This window comes from Mus musculus, chromosome 3, assembly GCF_000001635.26.
Source record: "Mus musculus strain C57BL/6J chromosome 3, GRCm38.p6 C57BL/6J".
Lineage (NCBI taxonomy): Eukaryota > Metazoa > Chordata > Mammalia > Rodentia > Muridae > Mus > Mus musculus.
In genome coordinates, this window is record NC_000069.6 from 8,614,762 (window position 1) to 8,634,698 (window position 19,937).

Here is a 19,937-nt window from a genome sequence, read left to right on the forward strand (position 1 = left end):
ATATACATGAAATAAATAAGTAATAAAAAGATAAAAGTAAAATTTTAAAAAGAGTAAAAAGAACAGTATTTTAAAGACTCAGGAACCCAGAGTTCATCTTCACAGTTACAGTTCTGCCTGTAGCAACATTTCGCCATCTCTGTAGGAACTCACTCGGTGCTGTGAACGGAAACAGTGGCACTACGTCCATATTCCACTTAAACTTCCAACTATGTGAAGGTTATATAACTATATGGGTTGTTATAATTTCAGTTCTGATACATAAGTCCCCTGTGGGTATTGTTCCTGGCATTTCTTTTGGGGGGGAGGGAGGGGTGCATCAAACTTTATTGATGGTATTCAAGAGGGTAAGGAGAGTTCCCTAGGTCCCTCCTGTTATTATGGGACTCTGGAATGGAAATCGTGAGGGTGATGCTCAGTGTTGGGGTCCGAGTTGGGACAGGGACTCCTCAGCACCCGAGGGCCTCTCTCTTGCTCTCAGTGTCCTTGTTGGAGTAGGTGGTCCAGGGTTTCTTACTCCTTGGAGGCTATGTAGGCCATGAGGTCCACCACCCTGTTGCTATAGCCATATTCATTGTCATACCAGGAAATGAGCTTTACAAAGTTGTCATTGGGAGCAATGCCATCCCCAGCATCAAAGGTGGAGGAGTTGGAGTTGCTGTTGAAGTCTCAGGAGACAACGTGATCCTCAGTGTAGCCCAGGATGCCCATTAGTGGGCCCTCGAATGCCTGCTTCACCACCTTCTTCACCACCTTCTTTTTAAAGAAAAAAAAAAGAAAAAGAATTATATGTTTTATGTATATCAGTACACTGATGCTGTCTTCAGACACACCAGAAGAGGGCATCGGATCCCATTACAGATGGTAGTGAGCCACAATGTGGTTGCTGGGAATTGAACTCAGGACCTCTGGAAAAGCAGTCAGTGCTCTTAACCACTGAGCTATCTCTCTAGTCCTTCACCACCTTCTTGATGTCGTCATATTTGGCAGGTTTCTCTAGGCTGTGTGTAAGATCCACTATAGATACATTGCAGGTAGGAACACAGAAGGCCATGCCAGTGAGCTTTCTGTTTGACTCTGGGATCACTGTGCCCACAGCCTTGGCAGCACCAGTGAATGCAGGGATAATGTTCTGGGCAGCATCATGGCCACCACACCACAGCTTTACAGAGGGGCCATCCACAGTCTTCTGAGTGGCAATGATTGCATGGACTGTGGCCATGAGCCCTTCCACAATGCTAAAGTTCCATGGATGACCTTGGCCAGAGAGGCTAAGCAGTTGGTGGTGCAGGATGCATTGCTGACAATCTTGAATGAGTTGTCATATTTCTCATGGTTCACACCCATCACAAACATGGGGGCATTGGCAGAAGGGGTGGAGTTGATGACCCTTTTGGCCCCACCCTTCAAGTGGGCCCCCGCCTTCTCCATGGTGGTGAAGACGCCCGTAGACTCCACGACATACTCAGCAAAAGCATCACCACATTTGATATTAGCAGGATCTCGCTCCTGGAAGATGGTGATGGGCTTCCCGTTGATGACAAGCTTCCCATTCTCAGCCTTGACTATGGGGTGGAACTTGCCATGGGCAGAGTCAGACTGGAACATGTAGAGCATGTAGCTGACATCAATGAACGGGTCGTTGATGCCCACAATCTCCACTTTGCCAAATGCAGATCAGGAGGCAGCCCTGGTAACCAAGCACCCAATACTGCCAAATCTGCTCACACCGACCTTCACCATCCTTTCTACAGGACAAGGCAGGCACTGCACAAGAAGATGCAGCTGTCTCTGGGACAGGGAGGAGCAGAGAGCCAGTTCCTGGCGTTTCTAAAAGGAAAAGACATCTTTGTTATTTGACACAAAGGAATCTGAACATAAAATAATTGAGGCTGGGAATGCATCAATACATCCAAACCATGTAACCCCCAGTTGTTCCCTGCCTGTGACAAATGCAAACCAATGCCTGTGACAAATGCAAACCAATGCCTTTGATATCTGACTTCTGCTGAGTGCACGCTGCATGTTCCAGGAAAGGAACCTAGAATAACTATAGACAGTTCAGTGGCAGAAGCCCCAGGCTACACTTTCCTGCCTTGGGCTAGACTCCTTCTTAAATATTTATTTTTCTTTGTATGTATGTGTATATATATATATATATATATATATATATATATGTGTGTGTGTGTGTGTGTGTGTGTGTGTGTGTGTGTGTGTGTGTGTGTGTGCAGGTGCCCTGGAACTGGACTTACAGACAATTGTGAGCCACCCAGATTGGATGGTGGAAGGCAAATTCTAATCCTCTGAAAGAGAAGGAAGTATCTTAACTTCTGGGCCATCTCTCCAACCGTACATTAGACTCTTTATTTTGTCAGAATAATCATAAGAACAAACTCATCCCAAGCTACCCTCAAGGCATGGCTTCTCCACAGTTGACTGAAGGCTGTGCAAATCACAAGTAAGGAATCGGAGAGGGTAAGCCTTAGAGCTGTGAGCCAGAAATTTAGAGACTAGTAGAAAGAAGGGATGTAAGACAAAAGCCTAACTAGTTTAGGACTCAAGAAGTTCATTCAGAAAACAGAACATATCTCTCTGGCTGTGAGCCTGGCTGGACCTGGTTCCTGAAATGGATTCTATTTTGTTTTGTTAGGGTTACTATTTCTGTAATGAAATACCATGACCAAAGGCAACTTAGAGAGAAAACAGTTAATTTCGCTTACATGTCCTGAATCACAGTCCACTAAAGAAGCCAAGGCAGGTACTCAAACTGGGAGGGAACCTGGAGCCAGGGGTTAATGCAGAGGCTATGGCAGAATGCTGTTTACTGGCTTGGTTAACAAGCTTTCTTATAGCTCCCAGGACTATCTGCCTAGGGGCTGAGCCCTCCAACATCAGTCACTAACTAAGAAAATGTCCTACAGGCTTGCCTACGGGAATTGGAGGCATTTTCTCAGTTGAGGCTCCCTCCCCTCAGATGGCTGTAGCTTGTGTCAAGTTGACTTAAACCTAGCCAACACAGGTGCCTATAATTCTTAGCTCACCCCGGTATGACGAGGCTGGATCAAGTGTTATCTCCTCCAGACTATCAGTTATGAGCCCTGTGGCCACATGGACTGCTGTGCCACAGGGATCATAGCTGGCAGGTACCCATTTCTGACAGAAGGTGATTTGGAGGGTGTTAGCTTCTTGTCACTGTAACAAAAATAACTGACTGAAACAATTTAAAGAAAAGGTTTTATTTGGCTCCTGGATTCAGACTGATGCATCCATGGCTGGCTGCCTCTGCTGCCTTTAGGCTGTGGTGAGGGAGAGCATCATGGGGAGGAGACACCTGGTAGAGCAAAGGGGCTCACTCAGCACTGCTGAGAAGCAGAGGAAGACAAAGGGAAGGGAAGGGACAAAGTAACCTGTCCTACCTGTCCTAGGCGCACAGCCTCTCCTTCCAAGTGGCCCAATTTTTCCAAATAGTAGAGACACCTGGTGAGCCAAAAAGAAATTTTGCCCATTCTGCCCAGAATCTCAAAGTAGCAAAACCCGCAAGAAACACTGGGCGACAACATCACCGTCTGGCTCTACCACATCTCCTCAGCAAGGTTGCAGAATATTCCATGAGAATCTAAGCATTATAAATGAAGTCGGAGATGTGACAGTGTGCTCACTAGATCATTAGTCCACAGTTGCTTGCTCTTTACCAAAAGCAAGAGTAACAAGAGTAAATTTAAACAGTAGCTTATCCTGGTCTGCTAGATGTGCTAAAGAGGCAGCATGCGATATAGAAAGGAGGAAACAGGGGCGGGGGGATGGGAGTGGGGGTGGTTCTGAGACTCTCACTATGTAGTCCAGGCTGGCCCAGAGCTCACAATTCTCCTAACTCAGTTTCCTGAGTGCTGGGATTCCAGATGTATGCCTGGTCAGAACATGGCTTCTGAGTTCTAAGACCAGGAATTTCATTCCATCCTTAGAGCTTCTCATTGAAGAAACCTTGGTTCTTTGTTTGATAGTTAAACTTGGGATGTTAACGCTTAGTTGGGGCGTGACTAAAACAACTATGGCTTTAATGACCAACAATCATGTATTCAAACACCAAAGCTTAGCTGGGTGTGTAGCACACATAACCCAGCACTTAGATGCTGAAGCAGGATGATTATGAGTTCAAGGCCGGCCTAGGCTCCATAGAAAGCTTGATTCCAGACTGTGCTACTATGTGACTAAACACTTAGAACAAGCAAGCCAAAATCATGACCCCAAACTCCAGATTGGCAGTCTTTTCTGGAGTCATTTAACCTTCCCTGGCCTCGGCTTCTCTTTGATGTTCCTTTTCTGGTTCTTTTAATTTGCCCCTCAAAGGCCTGGCTGACTAGCTAATTGAGCAAGAGGCAGCCTGGTAAGTCAGGGGCTGCCTCAGAGCCGTAACCTTGCTGGTTCAGCAGCCTTTAGTGTTTCTGTTGTCCAGACGGCCCTGTCTCATCTTCCTCAAGGGCCACAGAGAGCTGCAGAGCAAGTGTGCATGCATCCAGGAGTGATGACATGCCTGTCACTCAGCTCTGTGCCCTATCAGAAGATTAGACAGCGTGCTCCAGTGCAAAGCATATGAGCTTTTAACCACAGAGACAAGGACAAGACTCAGAAACACTCTGGGTCTAAGTCTTCTCTCCCATGGAATGGACAATGGGAAGTTAGGCGTGCATGGGGCAGGCAGGCTTGGGCCGCACCCAGCACACCCTTGGTGGTATGACCTTAGGAAGCCTTACATCATCAGCTTCCTTCATTGACTAATAACAGCTATCTCTATATGTAACTTAACAGATGCATGTGTGTAAAGAATGTTCTAGAGTAATAGCTAGCTTGCATGAGGCAGGAAGTAAACAGGAATTTGGATTCTTGCTGCTGTCATCTACAAAAAAAAAAAAAAACAAAAAAAAAACAAACTAGGGTCATTTGGGATGACTGAGCAGGTGTTTTCTTCAGATTGGCCTGTAGGCAAGTCTATGGGGGCAATTTTTGGGTTAATGATTGATATGGGAGGGTCCAGACCACTTCTGAGCAGGTGGTCCCGGATAGTGTAAGAATTCAAGATGAGCAATACAGGAAGTAGCATTTCTCCATGGTTTCTGCTTCACTTCCTGCCTGAGTTCCTGCCCTGGCTTCCCTCAATGAAGGAATGTGACTGTAAACCAAATAAATATCTACTCCCCACCCCACCCAAAGTTGCTTTTGGCAATGTTTTATTACAGCAATGTAAAGCAAACCAGGATCCTATTAGACTGACAAGCATCAGGTAGTGCCATGTTCAAGAAGAAATCCTGCCTCAATAAACAAAATGAGCAATCCAAGAAAAACAGTTGGAGCATCTTCTGAGTATATAACAGGGTCCTCGGGTAGTACCAGGTCCAATTTTCTGAGGAACCGCCAGATTGACTACCTGAGTGGTTGCACAAGCTTGCAATTCCACCAACAAAAAACTTTCTCCACATCCTCGCCAGCATCTGCTGTCACCTTAGTTTTTGATCTTAGCCATTCTGACTGGTGTGAGGTGGAATCTCAGGGTTGTTTTGATTTGCATTTCTCTGATGACTAAGGATGTTGAATATTTCTTTAGGTGCTTCTCTGCCCTTCGAGTTTCCTCAGTTGAGAATGCTCTGTTTAGCCCTGTTCTCCATTTTTATAGGGTTATTTGGTTCTCTGGAGTCTAACTCCTTGAGTTCTGTGTATATATTGAATATTAGCCCTCTATTGGATGTGATATTGGTAAAGATCCTTTTCCACTCTGCTGGTGGCCTTTTTGTCTTATTGATGGTGTCTTTTGCATTACAGAAGCTTTGCAATTTTATAAGGTCCCATTTTTTGATTCTTGATCTTACAGCACAAGCCATTGGTGTTCAGTTCAGGAACTTTTCCCTTGTGCCCATATCTTTGAGGCTTTCCCCCCCACTTTCTCCTCTGTAAGTTTCAGAGTCTCTGGTTTTATGTGGTGTCCCATCCAGCAGGACTCAATTATTCGTGGGTGCGAGGGGGACTGCAAACCTGGGAGAAAATGGCAAGGAGAGAAAGAAGGAGCAAAGACCAAGTAGAGAGTTCCTATCAAGGTCTCAGTTTATTAGGCTGAAAAAGCATACATTGAGGAGAATAGGGAGGGGTTGAGGGGGAATTAACAAAGAACAAAGAAGTGGGCATCTGGGGACATGAAGGCCGAAGTCAGGCTCCAGGCGGAGGGCACTCTGCGTCTTATCTCCAGAATTTGGATCCTCCTTAACAGCCTTGGGTATCAGGTCAGGCTCAGCACGTAACTCATGTCCTTGGATGTCATGGGAGTCAGGAAGACATAAGGAAGAGGGGACTATAATTCAGCTTTTACAGCCTCAGGTGCCAGGAAGGGAACAGGGAGAAGGGAGTGATGACCTGCTCCTTAGCACAAGGCCATTTGGCTTGTCAGGGTGGGAGACTGTGAAGGGCTCGCTTTCTCACGGTATGGTCTCCAACAATGTAGAGTTCCTTGATCCACTTAGACTTGAACTTTGTACAGGGAGATAAGAATGGATCAATTTGCATTCTTTTATGTGTTGACCGACAGTTGAACCAGCACCATTTGTTAAAAATTTGTTTAAAATGCTGTCAAGTGACCGTAGGTATGTGGGTTCATTTCTGGGTCTTCAATTCTATTCCATTGCTCTACCTGCCTTTCACTGTACCAATACCATGCAGTTTTTATCACTATTGCTCTGTCGTACAGCTTGAGGTCAGGGGTGATTACTTCCCCCAGAAGTTCTTTTATTATGAGAATAGTTTTCACTATCCTGGGTTTTTTGTTAATCCAAATGAATTTGAGAATTGTTCTTTCTAACTCTACAAAGAATTGAGTTGGAATTTCGATGGGGATTGCATTGAATCTGTAAATTGCTTTCAGCAAGATAGCCATTTTGATTACATTAATATTGCCAATCCACGAACATGGGTGATCTTTCTATCTTCTAAGGTCCTCTTTGATTTCTTTCTTCAGAGACTTGAAGTTCTTATCATACAGATCTTTCACTTGTTTGGTTAGAGTCACACCTAGATTTTTTATGTTGTTTGTGACTATTGTGAAGGGTGTTATTTTCCTAACTTCTTTCTCAGCTTGTTTGTCCTTTGACAAAAATAAGAAGGCTACTGATTTGTTTGAGTTAATTTTACATCCAGCCACTTTGCTGAAGTTGTTTATCAGCTGTAGGAGTTCTCTGGTGGAGTTTTTGGGGTCACTTAAGTATACTATCATAACATCTGCTTCAACATGTAATCAGGACACATGCTCCACTATGTTCATAGCAGCCATATTTATAATGGCCAAAAGCTGGAAACAACCCAGATGTCCCTCAACAGAGGAATGGATACAGAAAATGTGGTACATTTACACAATGGAATTCTATTTAGCTATTATAAACAATGACTTCATGAAATTCGCAGGCAAATATATGGAACTTGAAAATATCATCCTGAGTGAGGTAACTTAGTCACAAAAGAACACACATGGTATGCACTTACTGATAAGTGGATATTAGTCCAAAAGTTCAGAATACCTAAGATTCAATTCACAGACCATATGAAGCCTAAGAAGAAGGAAGACCAAAACTTCAGTGCTTCTTAGAAGGGTGAACAAAATACTCACCAGAGGAAATATGGAGACAAAATGTGGAGCAGAGAGTGAAGGAACGGCCATCCAGAGACTGCCCCACGTGGGGATCCATCCCATATACAGTCACCAAACCTGGACACTATTGTGGATGCTGGGAAGTGCTTGCTGATGGAAGCCTGATATAGCTGTCTCCTGAGAGACTCTGCTAGAGCCTGACAAATATAGAGGCAGATGCTCCTAGCCAACCATTGGACTACCACGGGGTCCCTGATGGAGGAGTTGGAGAAGGGACTGAAGGAGCTGAGGGGGTTTGCATCCCCATGAAGGGAGCAACAGGCTACACCCACCCCACACCCACCCCCGGAGCTCCCGGGGACTGAACTACCAACCAAAGAATATACATGGAGTGACCCATGGTGCTAGCTACATATGTGGCAGAGGAGAGGCCCCCAGGGTGGGGAAGGCAAGAGTGGATGGTTGGGTGGGGGAGCGCCCTCATAGAGGCAAGGGGAGGGGAGATGGCATAGTGGGTTTCTGAAGGGGAGACCTGGAAAGGGGAAAACATTTGAAATGTAAATAAAGAAAATATCTAATTAAAAGAATGCATTATAGAACTCTTTAATTATAAGATATCTGATTTTACAATGGTAATGATTTCCAAATAAGATTTAATTTGTATATGTTAAGGCAAAGTTCTGTATGCAAATAAACAGCTATTCCAGTTTAATAAAAGAAAACATTGGCATCCCATAAAGCCATACGCACAGCATTTAAATCACTTCTGACGGCTCTCAGACCAGAACTCAATGGGAACAATGACCCCATTCCTGAATTAACCCTGGGAAAAGATGGTCAAGGGGACTCAAACGCACTTTGACTTTTATTTTTGTAAGAATGCATTCAGGTGCTACTTTCTAACTAATAAGGACTTGCAAGACACTATCATATATTAAAGCAGAGCTTGCTCTGAAGCCAAGCCTAGCCCACTCCCTAGTTTTGCACTCAAAGCAACACTGACCATGCTCCCGCTTGTCTCTACTCAGTCAAGGTAGAGAAAGGATAAAATCAGGACAAGGCTGTCTGCCACCCACCCAGCCACAGGCAGGCTGCAGTGCCGAAGCTGAAGATAGATGCGAAACAAAGTGGTTTTAAAAAGTACTGAATTCCAAATGCACAGACACATGCAGTGTGCTGTTTGAAGCCTGCCTCCTCATCACCTGCACCCCACTACCACTGTCCCCTCTACTTCCTGTGTTCTCTTGTTCTCTTGCAAAATTTAACAAGCACTAGCTGCATTTTAGTCCATGTGCATGCTGGAATAAAGGACCACCTACTGGACAACAGGTAGCCTCTCTGAAAACGCAGATGCAGACGTTCATGGTCCTGTTCTACACAAGGTCTTCTTTGAGGCCAGCAGGGCCTGGCCCTCCCTGGGGTCCCCAAGCTGCTGGGCAACCCAGAAGGAATAATTTTCTTGCAGGAAAGCTTTCTATTTTAGAAAGAGGAGCTCCCAACCACAGCACCAAACAGGAAAGGCCAACAGCCCAAGTGTGTGCTTAGTCTTCGTCTGTTTTAGGTTCTTCTTAGTAACGTGGAGCAGGAAGGGTGTCCTGCTACAGAGAGTTTGCAGAGGCGCAGGTTTACCATAGGGATTTACACAGAGCAGAGGAGCAGCATGCAAGCAAAGTACCACTCCATTTTCTGTGCACAAACATTGCTAACGCACCCAGTACTCTTCCCAAACACCCACAGCCAGCTCCAGAAAACCTGCTGAAGTCACACACACGAAACCAGCTAGAAGCCAAAGTCCGTTGTTAAGTTGAATTAAGTATCTTATGTGTCACTCTATGAAAAATAAACTGTGTGACATATTTACCGGGCCAGAGGCTGCAGAAACACTTAAGGTCTGACATTCCCCCGTGAAGAGATGTGTGCGTCTTGATTCCTGGAAGGGTGGTTTTCCACTGAGAGAGCCACAGAAGGAATTTTCCAAGGTAGATGTAGGTTATCATAAAACAGGTGGGTTGGTGCTGCCTGGGTGGCTCTTCTCCATAGCTAAGGCCCAGGGACAATGGCAAACCCTTGGGGTCACACATTACTTCTGAAGGAAGAGGAATGCCACCATGTCCTCAGAACTGCCAGTGCCAATCTGTTATCTTTTATCCCACCTCAGACTGTCACTTGCAGTACTACAGAACGACAACAACAACAACCCCTTAAGGATGAATGTATAGGTGTTTCCCCTTTTAGATTGTATTAGCTCATAGTTACTGTGGATTCAATAACTAAATCTCTGGCTGGAAGATGGCTCAGTGGGTAAAGGAACTTGCTTTGAGAGCCTAGCAACCTGAGTTCATGCCCCAGAACCCACTTCAATGTACAATGAGAAAAGCAATCCCCGGAAGTTGTTTTCTGGGTTCTACACATGCACAGTGGCACATGCGCACCTACACTTATCCAAACCATCACTCACACATGCTCACACAGTAATGAAGTTTAAAAGTTAAAAATAGGGAAATGAATCCCAAGGTCCCCAGTGTCCATGAACGCAGTGTATGCTTGTATGCACACACATTTCACCAGATGGTGTACTGGTAGTCAATACCCAATGGAGGTGACTATAACAATAAGAGCTTCTACAGGGTCATGGTTGGGGTTGAGACACAAAACAGTTGACTTCTTTTTTTGTTATGTTTTGTTTGTGAGACAGGGTTCTCAAGCTGGCCTCAAGCTCTCTATGGACCTTCTGATCCTCCTGCTCTACCGCCCAATGGCTAGGACTTCAGGGTATACACATGCAAGCTTTATGCCCTATTGAGGAACAAACCCGAGGCTTTGGAGTGCCAGGCAAGCACTTGACCCTAGCACAAACAGCTGAGTGCTTTAAATTAAACATGAGCAGGGAGGATGTGCTGCAGGGTTTGTCCTCAGGCAGCCTTGGAAGCCAGACTCAAATAGGTGAAGAAAGTTCAGCTTTCCTCAGACCCCTGGAGACAAAGGCCTATGAGCTGAGATCTTGAGAAGGAGTGTGGCTTCTTTGCCCAAGGGCTCCTGGAAGCAACTGCTTCCCTTGCAAGAGAAAGGGCCTTAGTAGAGAAGCCATGCAGCGGACAGTATGGCTAGACAGTTGGCACTTAAGGAGTTGGTCCTGACTCCTTTTCATTTTATCTTCTTTAGGGAATGCGTGGACTACTATGGTCGTTTATTAATGTGTGTAACAACTGGTATAGACTTTAAGTGCTTAGTAAGGTACAATTATATATTAAGCACAAGCAGAATCTTCAAGTCTTTCACACCCTAGAGAGAGAGAGAAAAGCAGTTTAGAGCTATAATAGGTGTAGGCATAACCGTGTGTGAGAGCTCAGCACAGCCTACAACAGTTATGGGGACAGATCAACATCTGAAGAAATATGTATCCATTAGGACTGCTTTTGGCTTCACTTAACAGGACATCTAATTACAGCACGTTTAATACATAACAGGAAAGCGTAAGTAGTTGCTATCTTTAGTAACAGGCTAACAAAACACAGGGCTGACATCTTGTTCTTGACATTTCCCTCATCTCTGTAGCCTCGTGTTTCGGAAAGGCTGTCCCAGCTTCTGGCGTCGTGGTAAGGAATACTGAGGATAAGCCAAGCCAGCCACCTCTGTCCTAAGAGCAAAACCAGTGGATCTGTCCCACTGGCTTTGATATCACCTGTCTACAAGCACTCTGCATCCCACACTTCTCCATGAGCAAATGCCCTTCTCCTGGTCGCTGCCTTAGCTTCTAGCCCATCACCTTTATGCATTTTCCCTATGGGCAGCCTCCAGGAAGACTGTTTAATATTCCCTCAAAAATTTAACGCATGCTTTCTTGCTCTCTTGGCCTCTTGCTCCTCCCTTGCTCTTTTCTTGCTTCCCTTGCGCCTCTCTCCCCATTCCCTTCCCCCCACTCTCCAGATGCTCATGGCCAGCCTCTAATCCTCTACTCTTCTATTTCTCTTCTCTTCTCTTCTCTTCTCTTCTCTTCTCTTCTCTCCTCTCTCTCTCTTTCTCACTCTCTCTGACTCTACTACCTTCTTAACTCCCCTCCCCATGCCCTGAATAAACTCTATTCTATACTATAAAAAAATTAGCTCACTTGCTACTAACATTTTTATACTTTTGTAATGCATACTAAAATAATATGATTTTTAAATCATCCAGCATGCCAATTAAATCATATTCACTAACAAATTCTCAAGAGGCACCATCCCAACCAAATCTGCTGGTGAATAAGACTGTCTGTCCTCCAAATTAGTGGACATAACTCTGTTACAAAGGGATCAGAAATCTCTTCAACTTGTAGCATTCCATCTGCTTCCCTTAACTCGGCAAACGCACGTGGTTACAGGAAATGCCAGCAGTGACCAAGACGGCAGGGAGATACAATTATATTGTTCACAAGTTTCCCATAATGCATTTCATTTGCCAGAGTGACTAGGGAATGACTGCTTATAAGAAAGAAGGAAAGAAAGAAAGAAAGAAAGAAAGAAAGAAAACTTTTGGAGATCTTATAACCAAAGCCAGCTGAACTTCATTGACACCAGAACAAAAAAAAAAAAAAAATCCTCCAAACATTTCATTAACAATATCTGTGTCTGAGACATGCAATTAAAACAAAACAAAACAAAATTTGTACACAGCCAAAACTTTGGCAATGGCTTCATATCTTTACACAGAAAGCTAGGGGCTTGGGGGCAGGGATAAGGAAAGAAGAAGAAAAGAAGTGAGATTCATGCAATTTATGGGAAACTTTGGCAGTTATTAATGTACACAATATTTCTTTATATGTTTTTCTTTGAATTATATAAGTTTTGCTTCTCTACTCTATGAATATATTGTCAAAAACTATTTAGAGGCTGTCGTGGGTGTGTCCTGCAGCTCTAGCACTGAGAGTGTGACAGGAGGAGGAGGAGGACTGCAGGCAAAGTCAGAGTGAGCCTGGGCTGCGTGTCTCAAAAACAGTTTGTAACAATCTGTTAAATATCCAATGTGTTTAAATAGATGGATAGAGGCAAAAGATGAATAGATAGATAGATAGATAGATAGATGATAGACAGATAGATAGATAGATAGGCAGATGATAGATGATTGATAAATGATAGACATGTAAGTAGATAGATATATACATATACACACATATATACATATACAGACATGATAGATAATTGATAGATGATAGATGATTGATAGAAGATTAATAGATGGTAGACAGGTAAGTGGATGATGGATGGATAGATAGATAGATAGATAGATAGACAAGCACATAGAACTTTAGCAATAGATCCAATAGCAGCAAAAGCCCACTGACCCAGAACTAAATTCAATGTATTCCTTTTCACCAGACTACGTGCTTGCTTGTGGCAGGCTGAATCTGGCTTCAGCCAACACAAAAGAAGCATCCCAAGCAGGGCAAGCATGTCCACAACATGAAGGACCTTGCTGTGGCCAGAAGGCCCTGCATTTGAATCCCAGCTGTGCAGCCTTGAGTATAAGCCATTGAACCTTCTAAGCCTCAATTTCCTCCCCTAGAAGATGGGAGTGATCACACCTCCCCTCAGAGTTATGAACTATTCAAGTCTGAGGAAGAACACCTGGCATTTGACAAACGTGCAATATGAGCAACCATTTAAAGAGCTCACGCTATCCATTCAGTAAGAAAGAGAAGCAGTTGTGTGGGACAAGCTGACAGCAGCAGAACTGCACTGAAAGTCAAGTGAAGAGAGGATAAAGATCCAACACACTTTCTCTGGCAACTCTTGAGTTCTACATCAATTACTGTAAGTAAATAAGTAACAAAGCAATTCACACACAGCTAGAGGTCTGGCTCTAAACTTCAACAGAGAGCACCTGGTTTGGCGGCATGTGAACAATGCACGGGTCTGTGTGATGGTTGGAATTTAGTAGTCTCTAGACTAGAGGTAATTTGTTTCTTCACAGATTTGTCCAGCTGGCTTCAACATTGACCTTCCTTTGTATTTAGGAACAAACAGTTGAGTTTGTTTCCTGGATCTGCATCTCTGTCCCCAGATCCCCATACATCAATGGAGACCACAGCTTTCTCTCCTGAGGGAGGCAGGTGAGTCTGTTGGACCAGATTAACGAACACTAATGTATCAAACAGTCACAGTAAACGTAGGTGACAGATTCCCCCCACCCCCCCAACCCCCCCAATGGATCTCCCCAGAGAATCAGAGACTTCACACATGTCTGCTCCCTTTGCTCTTAGCCAAATCTCATAGCTCCAGATCTACTGAGATTGCCATCATCAGGCCCCAGTGGCTCATTCCATCTCTGGAAGCCCCTAGTTGCCGAGCCATGATGGTTTTTCCACACCTCACTGTGGCCCGTGTGAGCCCACAAAGCCTAAGTACTTGGAGTCATTTGAATTCATTTACAAAGACGCGCACCTGGGGTAAGTGCGTGCCTGCTGGGATCCTCAGCTCTGGGTCCCACACTGTGCTATTTCCAAACCCAACATACAAAAGCCCGTTAAGAAGAATACGCCTAGCCGTCCCATAGTCTGGAAACAATAAGATCCTGCCCACTTCTCACTTGTGCCTCATTTTACCTATAGTAGAGCTACAGCCCTGCAGCCTCCAATGTTAGCATCCCTTGGAGCCCATAAGACTCACTGACTAGAGGCCAAATCACAGTTTCTCACAGAGACCAAAATTGCTCTATTTCTCAGAAAGCTGCACTATTTTTTTTCTAAAACTGACTTGAAATGCTCCAAATGACATACAGTTGAACAACAATAAGAAGAACAAACTAAAATGTCGCCCACTCAATGACCTAAACTTCTTGGAAAAGAGATACGTTTGGCTGAGAAGAACATCTCTGGGGCTGAGAAGCTAGCAGCATGAAAAGGATACATTTTTACTATCAAGCAAGTTAGAAAACAATGGGTGAGGGAGCAGGAGGAGGGCTGTGGGGTAAGGTGTTTGCTGCACAAGAGTAGAAACCTGAGTCTGCATCCTCTGGACAGAGCTTGGTGGTCTGCAAGTGTAACCCAGCACTGCAGGCAGACAGGTGCAAATCCTGGGGACTTGCTTGCCTGCCAGCCCAGCTGAGCCAGCAAACTCCAAGTTCAGTGACAGATCCTGTCTCAAACTATGAGGTGGAAAGGGACTGAAGACGACGCCCAGTTTTGACCTGCCTCCATGTACACAGGCACATGTAGTGTGACTTTAAATCATATAGAAGGAGTCGCTACTCACAGAAGACACATCTTCAGAAAGAAAAAGACACGAGTGTAATTGTAGCATGGTGCAATGGCTGCTGTAGGTGAAGCCAGGCAGACTGGTCCAGAAGCACAGGCAAGGATCCACGCCACAGATGTTGGCAGTTTGACCCCACAGCCCACTTTCTTCTGAACCAAGTGCTCCAAGAGAGGGCAGGACATTGCAGGGCAGGATAACCAGCCTGGCTCAACTTGCAGAGTGCCCAGCTTCATCTCACCACTTCCTGTGACCCTGTTAGAAATAGTCTCACCTGTGCCCTTTTCAAAACCCAGAGATGATCCAAAACACATTCTCTGCCCGTCCCCCGTCCCCGTCCCCGTCCCCGTCCCCGCCCCCAGTAGCTTTGCTGATTCAGTTCGTTTTCCTGAGTCCACTCCACATCTCTGAGTCATTCATCTGTCCAGGAAGTCTTCTAGCAGGGTCTTCCCATAGGCAAGAAATGGCAAAATCGGTGTTCTTAAGTTGAAAGAAAGAAATGATACACGCTCCCAGAAAAAAACAAAAAAGAGAGAGTAGGAGCGTGTCCTGAGGGAAAGGATGGAAGACCCATTTGAAGATCCATTTTCAAGTAGATAGAAAAATGTAGAGAAGTCAGCGCCGAAACTGGGTTCGCTGAAGACAAACCGGTATCTGAATGTCTCCCCCTCCTAACAGCCGCAGCCCTTCTGCAGTACAGCTGTATCTCATGCCTACTGGGTTGTCAAGGTCTGACCCAGAAGAAAGTGGATAAGCTGGCGTCACAGGCAGCTCAGTGGAGTAGGGGTTGTGCCAGGTGCCAAAGGTACTTGGAGAGGCGAGCTCTGGGAATCAGCAAAGGACTTCAACTTAACAAGAAATCCACAAGAGATCCCAAAATAACAGCCCATTCCATGACCAACCACACAGAATTCATCACAGAACAGTCAAAATACAAACTGCCATCTTCCACACAAAGACAAAGCTGTAAAGTAAATTTACAAAAGAGTTCTCCTCAATCCCACAGCTGCCTTGATCAGTCTGCAGGGTCACCTTGACGGGCATGTCTGAGGGAGCACTTGCAGAGAGGTTTAGCTGAGGGGGAGACCCACTTTGAACATGGGCGGCACCAGATTCTATGGGCTGGGGTTCCAGACTGAACTTTTTTTAAAGACTTTGTTTTTGTTTGCGGGGTTGTTTGTTGGTTTTTGTTTGGGGAAAGTTTTTGTTATTTTTGAAGGAGAAAGGAGCTGAGCGCTGGGCTCTCTGCTTTCTCTCTAGGGATGCAATGTGTCCAGATGAATCCTCCTGTGACCACCACCATGCACTTGCAGGCAGCCTCCCTAATGGGAGGCAAAATGTAGTCTTCTATCCTTAGGCTCCTTTGTAGGTATTTTGCTACAGCAATGAGAAGGCTACATAGTTCACCATTCGACTAAATAAACAGAATTTAGACTGCTAACTTGAACAGTGCCAGGTTGCCATGTTTCCCTCAGCCCCCAGAGCTCTCCCAGCAGCCCTGCAAGGCATAAGGCACCACATGAGTAGTCCAGCAGGCCACTAAGTCTTGTAACCAGCTTTGGTCACACAGTGGCCAGAGCGTAGAACAGCCACAGGCCCGGCAGCTAAGCTAGCAGTGTTGGAAAAAAAAAGTCAGGGCTCAAATTTAGGGAGACTAGCAAGGATAAAATAAAGCAGCCTGGGGCAGGGGCAGCCCCAGCACACAGAGTAGAAAGGGCTCACGGGCAGGGGAGAGATTTGAGTGAACTGCAGGCTATAGTTTGTCCAGCATTCTACCTAGAATTGAGAACAGGTCAAGCATCCACATCCAAACTAAAAGAACTTTGGGGGTTCCAGGCAAGGGACATGTCCCGACTTCTCAAAATATGCACCAAAGGACACCCGAAGCTTTAGGGAGCCAACATTCACTGCGGTCATCCCCGAGCAGAAGGGAGGATTCAGAAACCAGGATGTATTGTGGGAAGCAGGCTGGGGTTGGGAAAGTCAGTGCAGGTGTCCTGGCTTAGCACACAGAAGCAAGGGACAGGGAAACCTATTGCAATTCCCTGGGCAGGGCGGGCAGGGCAGCACCTCAGTCCTTAGCAGAGTGACAAAGGGACAAGTATCCTCACTGTGTCTGGATGTGAGGGAGGCCTTGCCAGGGCTGCTTAATTGCTTCCTGTCTCCAGTCAGCGTGCTCTGGGAGGGAGGGAGGGCCCTGGCTGCAGGTGGGAAACCTGTGTGGCCAGCTGTGAGAGCTGGAGAAGCTGCTTCAGGGGAAATGGGGGTGTGGGCTGGGAGGGACACCCAGAAATAAATCCTTGCATGTCCTGGAGAAGTAGACTGTCACTCACTGTGGGGAAGCAGTGTCCCCCAGGCCCCCACCCCTGCTTTATTTCACTTCCTATTTCTTTCCTCACAGGCAGCCAGATACAGGCAGGATGGGCTGTCTAAAGAATGAAGAAATGAAAACAACCCAAAGGAGGTCATGTCCTGTTGGAAGCAAAACAAGCACAGAAGGTAGAGGGCTCACTCTGGTGCAGGCACCGTGATATGGGGCTGTGGAGAGCCGTGCCTCGAGCAATCGTGTGCGTGCCGTGAGCAATCGCCATTATAAGATGGCGCTGGCTTCCACTGCACCTAACTAGTAAACAAGCCTTATGCGCAAGTGCAAGAGTGAAGTCACGCCTAGTCACTCGCCCATCTCGAGGCGTAGTAATGGGGTGATGGGCGAGCAACGAATCAGGAGCTGTCACGTCACATCAGGTGCTGAAACATCACCCTGCGGGCTATATAAGCAGCGCCATTTTCCCGGTTCGGAGTCTTCCATCCTGATAAGTAAGCAATAAAAGCTTTGCCGCAGAAGATTCCAGTTGTCCTGAGTGTGTTCTTGCCGGCGGGGACAAAAGCTCAGGCAATATGGGGCCAGAGGGACTGCAGAGATCTTCCATCCTGGAGTGCTGAACTCAACCACAAACTCCCTTCCTTGGAAGAAATGAGCAACCACTTCCATCCTGGCTGCCGAAAGCATAGGTTTCTTTCACTGCATCTCTTCACAGCCTTATCCTAAGAGCCAAGCTTGGACTCAGTAACCTGGGAGCCAGAGTTTGGGGTTTTATTCTTGACACACTTGCTCAGTGCACAAAGAGGACCAGTCCTGGAGAAAACAGAACCGTAGTGCCCCAGGCTCGATGCTGTTTCCAGCTCCAATTGTCTATGGTTGTCTCACTTAAGAAATAGAACCACTTTTTTAATAGGGTCTCCTTATGTAGTCCTGAGTAGCCTAGAAGTCACTATATTTACGATGTAGACTCAGAGATCTCCCCATCTCTGCCTCAAGAGTGCTGTGGTTGAAAGTGACCACCATCATGCCTGGCTGCTCCCCCCTCACCCACCCCAATGACAGTCTTTGCTTTTTGTTTGTGTCTGAATACTACTGTTGTGTTCCGACAGCGCATCTCTTTGTCCGTTCATCCCTGAGTCCATAACTGTCTACCAGGGTTACTGCTGTAGTAAATATACCCATAGTCTCTCATAAAGACAAAATCAAGACTGAACTTGGAGAGACTGAAAGCAAAACATGGGTATCTGGGGAAAATAGGCCAAATTGCTTTTTGAAGTCAGAATAGCTCACTAGACATGTCAGACTCTCACAGGGTTGGCTGAGGAAGTAACAGAGGGGGGTGCCAGCCACAGGACAGTCCACAGGGACCATGCAGACATCAAAAGGCAAAGGCTGTCCTGTTCTGAGGTTCATGTGGCATGTGGGACCCATGAGGTAAAAGATGTTCTGGGCTCACCCTTGAGGCAACAGCCTCTGGTGGTGCCTGGGGTTCTATGGAGAATGGAGGCCTCAGTTCGGAGTCAAGAACATGACTCTGGTCCCCGAAGCACTCCCAGGTCTCCTCATGAATAGGCTTAGCTACATAATGAACTAAGGAGCCCAGTTACGCTGAAGTCAGCTAAAAAAGAAAGCCACTCTTTAACATGAATTAATTGTGTGTGTGATGTTTCCATATGTTTACGTAGTGTTCATTGATTAAATCCATTTTTCTCCATCACAACCCTTCTCGGGCTCATAGTCATGATATAATTCTATGTTCTAGGGGTCAAATTTTTCCTTGGGAGATTAGATCAGCTGGAAAACAACAGAAAGAGAGAGAGAGAGAGAGAGAGAGAGAGAAAGGAAGGAAGAAAGAAAGGAAGAGAGAGAGCTCCCACCTAGTGGACACTCAATCCCGGTTCCTGGATGAAAACAGAGGAATTAAAGAAGTAGAGCGACCACTGAGTTGAGTGCTTGGCACTGAGCCAGGGGAAACCCCTGCAGGCAACACTCCCTGTGCAGAGCCTGGACGAGGTCCTTCAGGAGATTCCTCGGCTTCCAGCCACCCTTCGGAGTTCACGGTCAAGCATACGCCAGCTTTCTCTGACACCAACCAGCACAACCAGAACAGATCTAAGGAGAGGACACCTTCATACTTTAAGAAAAGTATAAAATGCCAAGGCCTTGAAGGATGAAGAAATGGTCCAGCGCTCAGACAGGCCCGGACACGAGGGAACCCAGAAAGAAGGTGGGAACACTTACAGTCACCATGGCACACATGCTTAATACCAAGCTTTAATTTCAGGGAGGTGGCGGTAAGAAGCTCCATCGTCACTTGGAGGCTGGCCTGGGTTCCAGTGAGATGCTGATTCAAATATAAAACAGTGAGCCGTTTAGACCAATTGGTTCTTGGTTTTGAAGTGTGAGAATTTGGCACTAAAGGCTAAAAGAGTGACCACATCTTACGGTCTATCACAAGTTCACGGGGCAGAAACAGGCCAAAGAAGACTGCTCCGGGAATAGTGCAGAATTCTGGAGACAGAAGAATGGCAGGCCAGAAGCTCAGTGATCGATCACCACAGGAGTGAGGGCACTGAATTCCTTGAAACCTGTCCTTTGTAAATCTACTATAAACCCTTTTGCTAATGGGGCAGTATCTGAAGTGTGGGAAACAAAGCTACTGGGGTTGGGGACAGGAAAGCTGCTCTAGGAGCCACAGACACGTGAAAAGATATACCTGTATACATATGGACAAACAATTGCCAGTCTGACACTCCTCCAT

General features: G+C 45.8%; 1 long non-coding RNA gene and 1 pseudogene across 1 annotated transcript; one reads left to right on the top strand and one right to left on the bottom strand.

Annotated features, from left to right (window-relative positions):
• On the bottom strand, positions 313-1,761 carry Gm18822 (predicted gene, 18822; annotated as a pseudogene).
• Gm32496 (predicted gene, 32496) lies at positions 13,290-17,693 on the top strand. Its single transcript, NR_153352.1, has 3 exons — positions 13,290-13,413; positions 13,574-13,712; positions 17,255-17,693. It is a non-coding gene; the product is annotated as a predicted gene, 32496 (long non-coding RNA).
• The last annotated feature ends 2,244 nt before the right edge of the window (positions 17,694-19,937 follow it).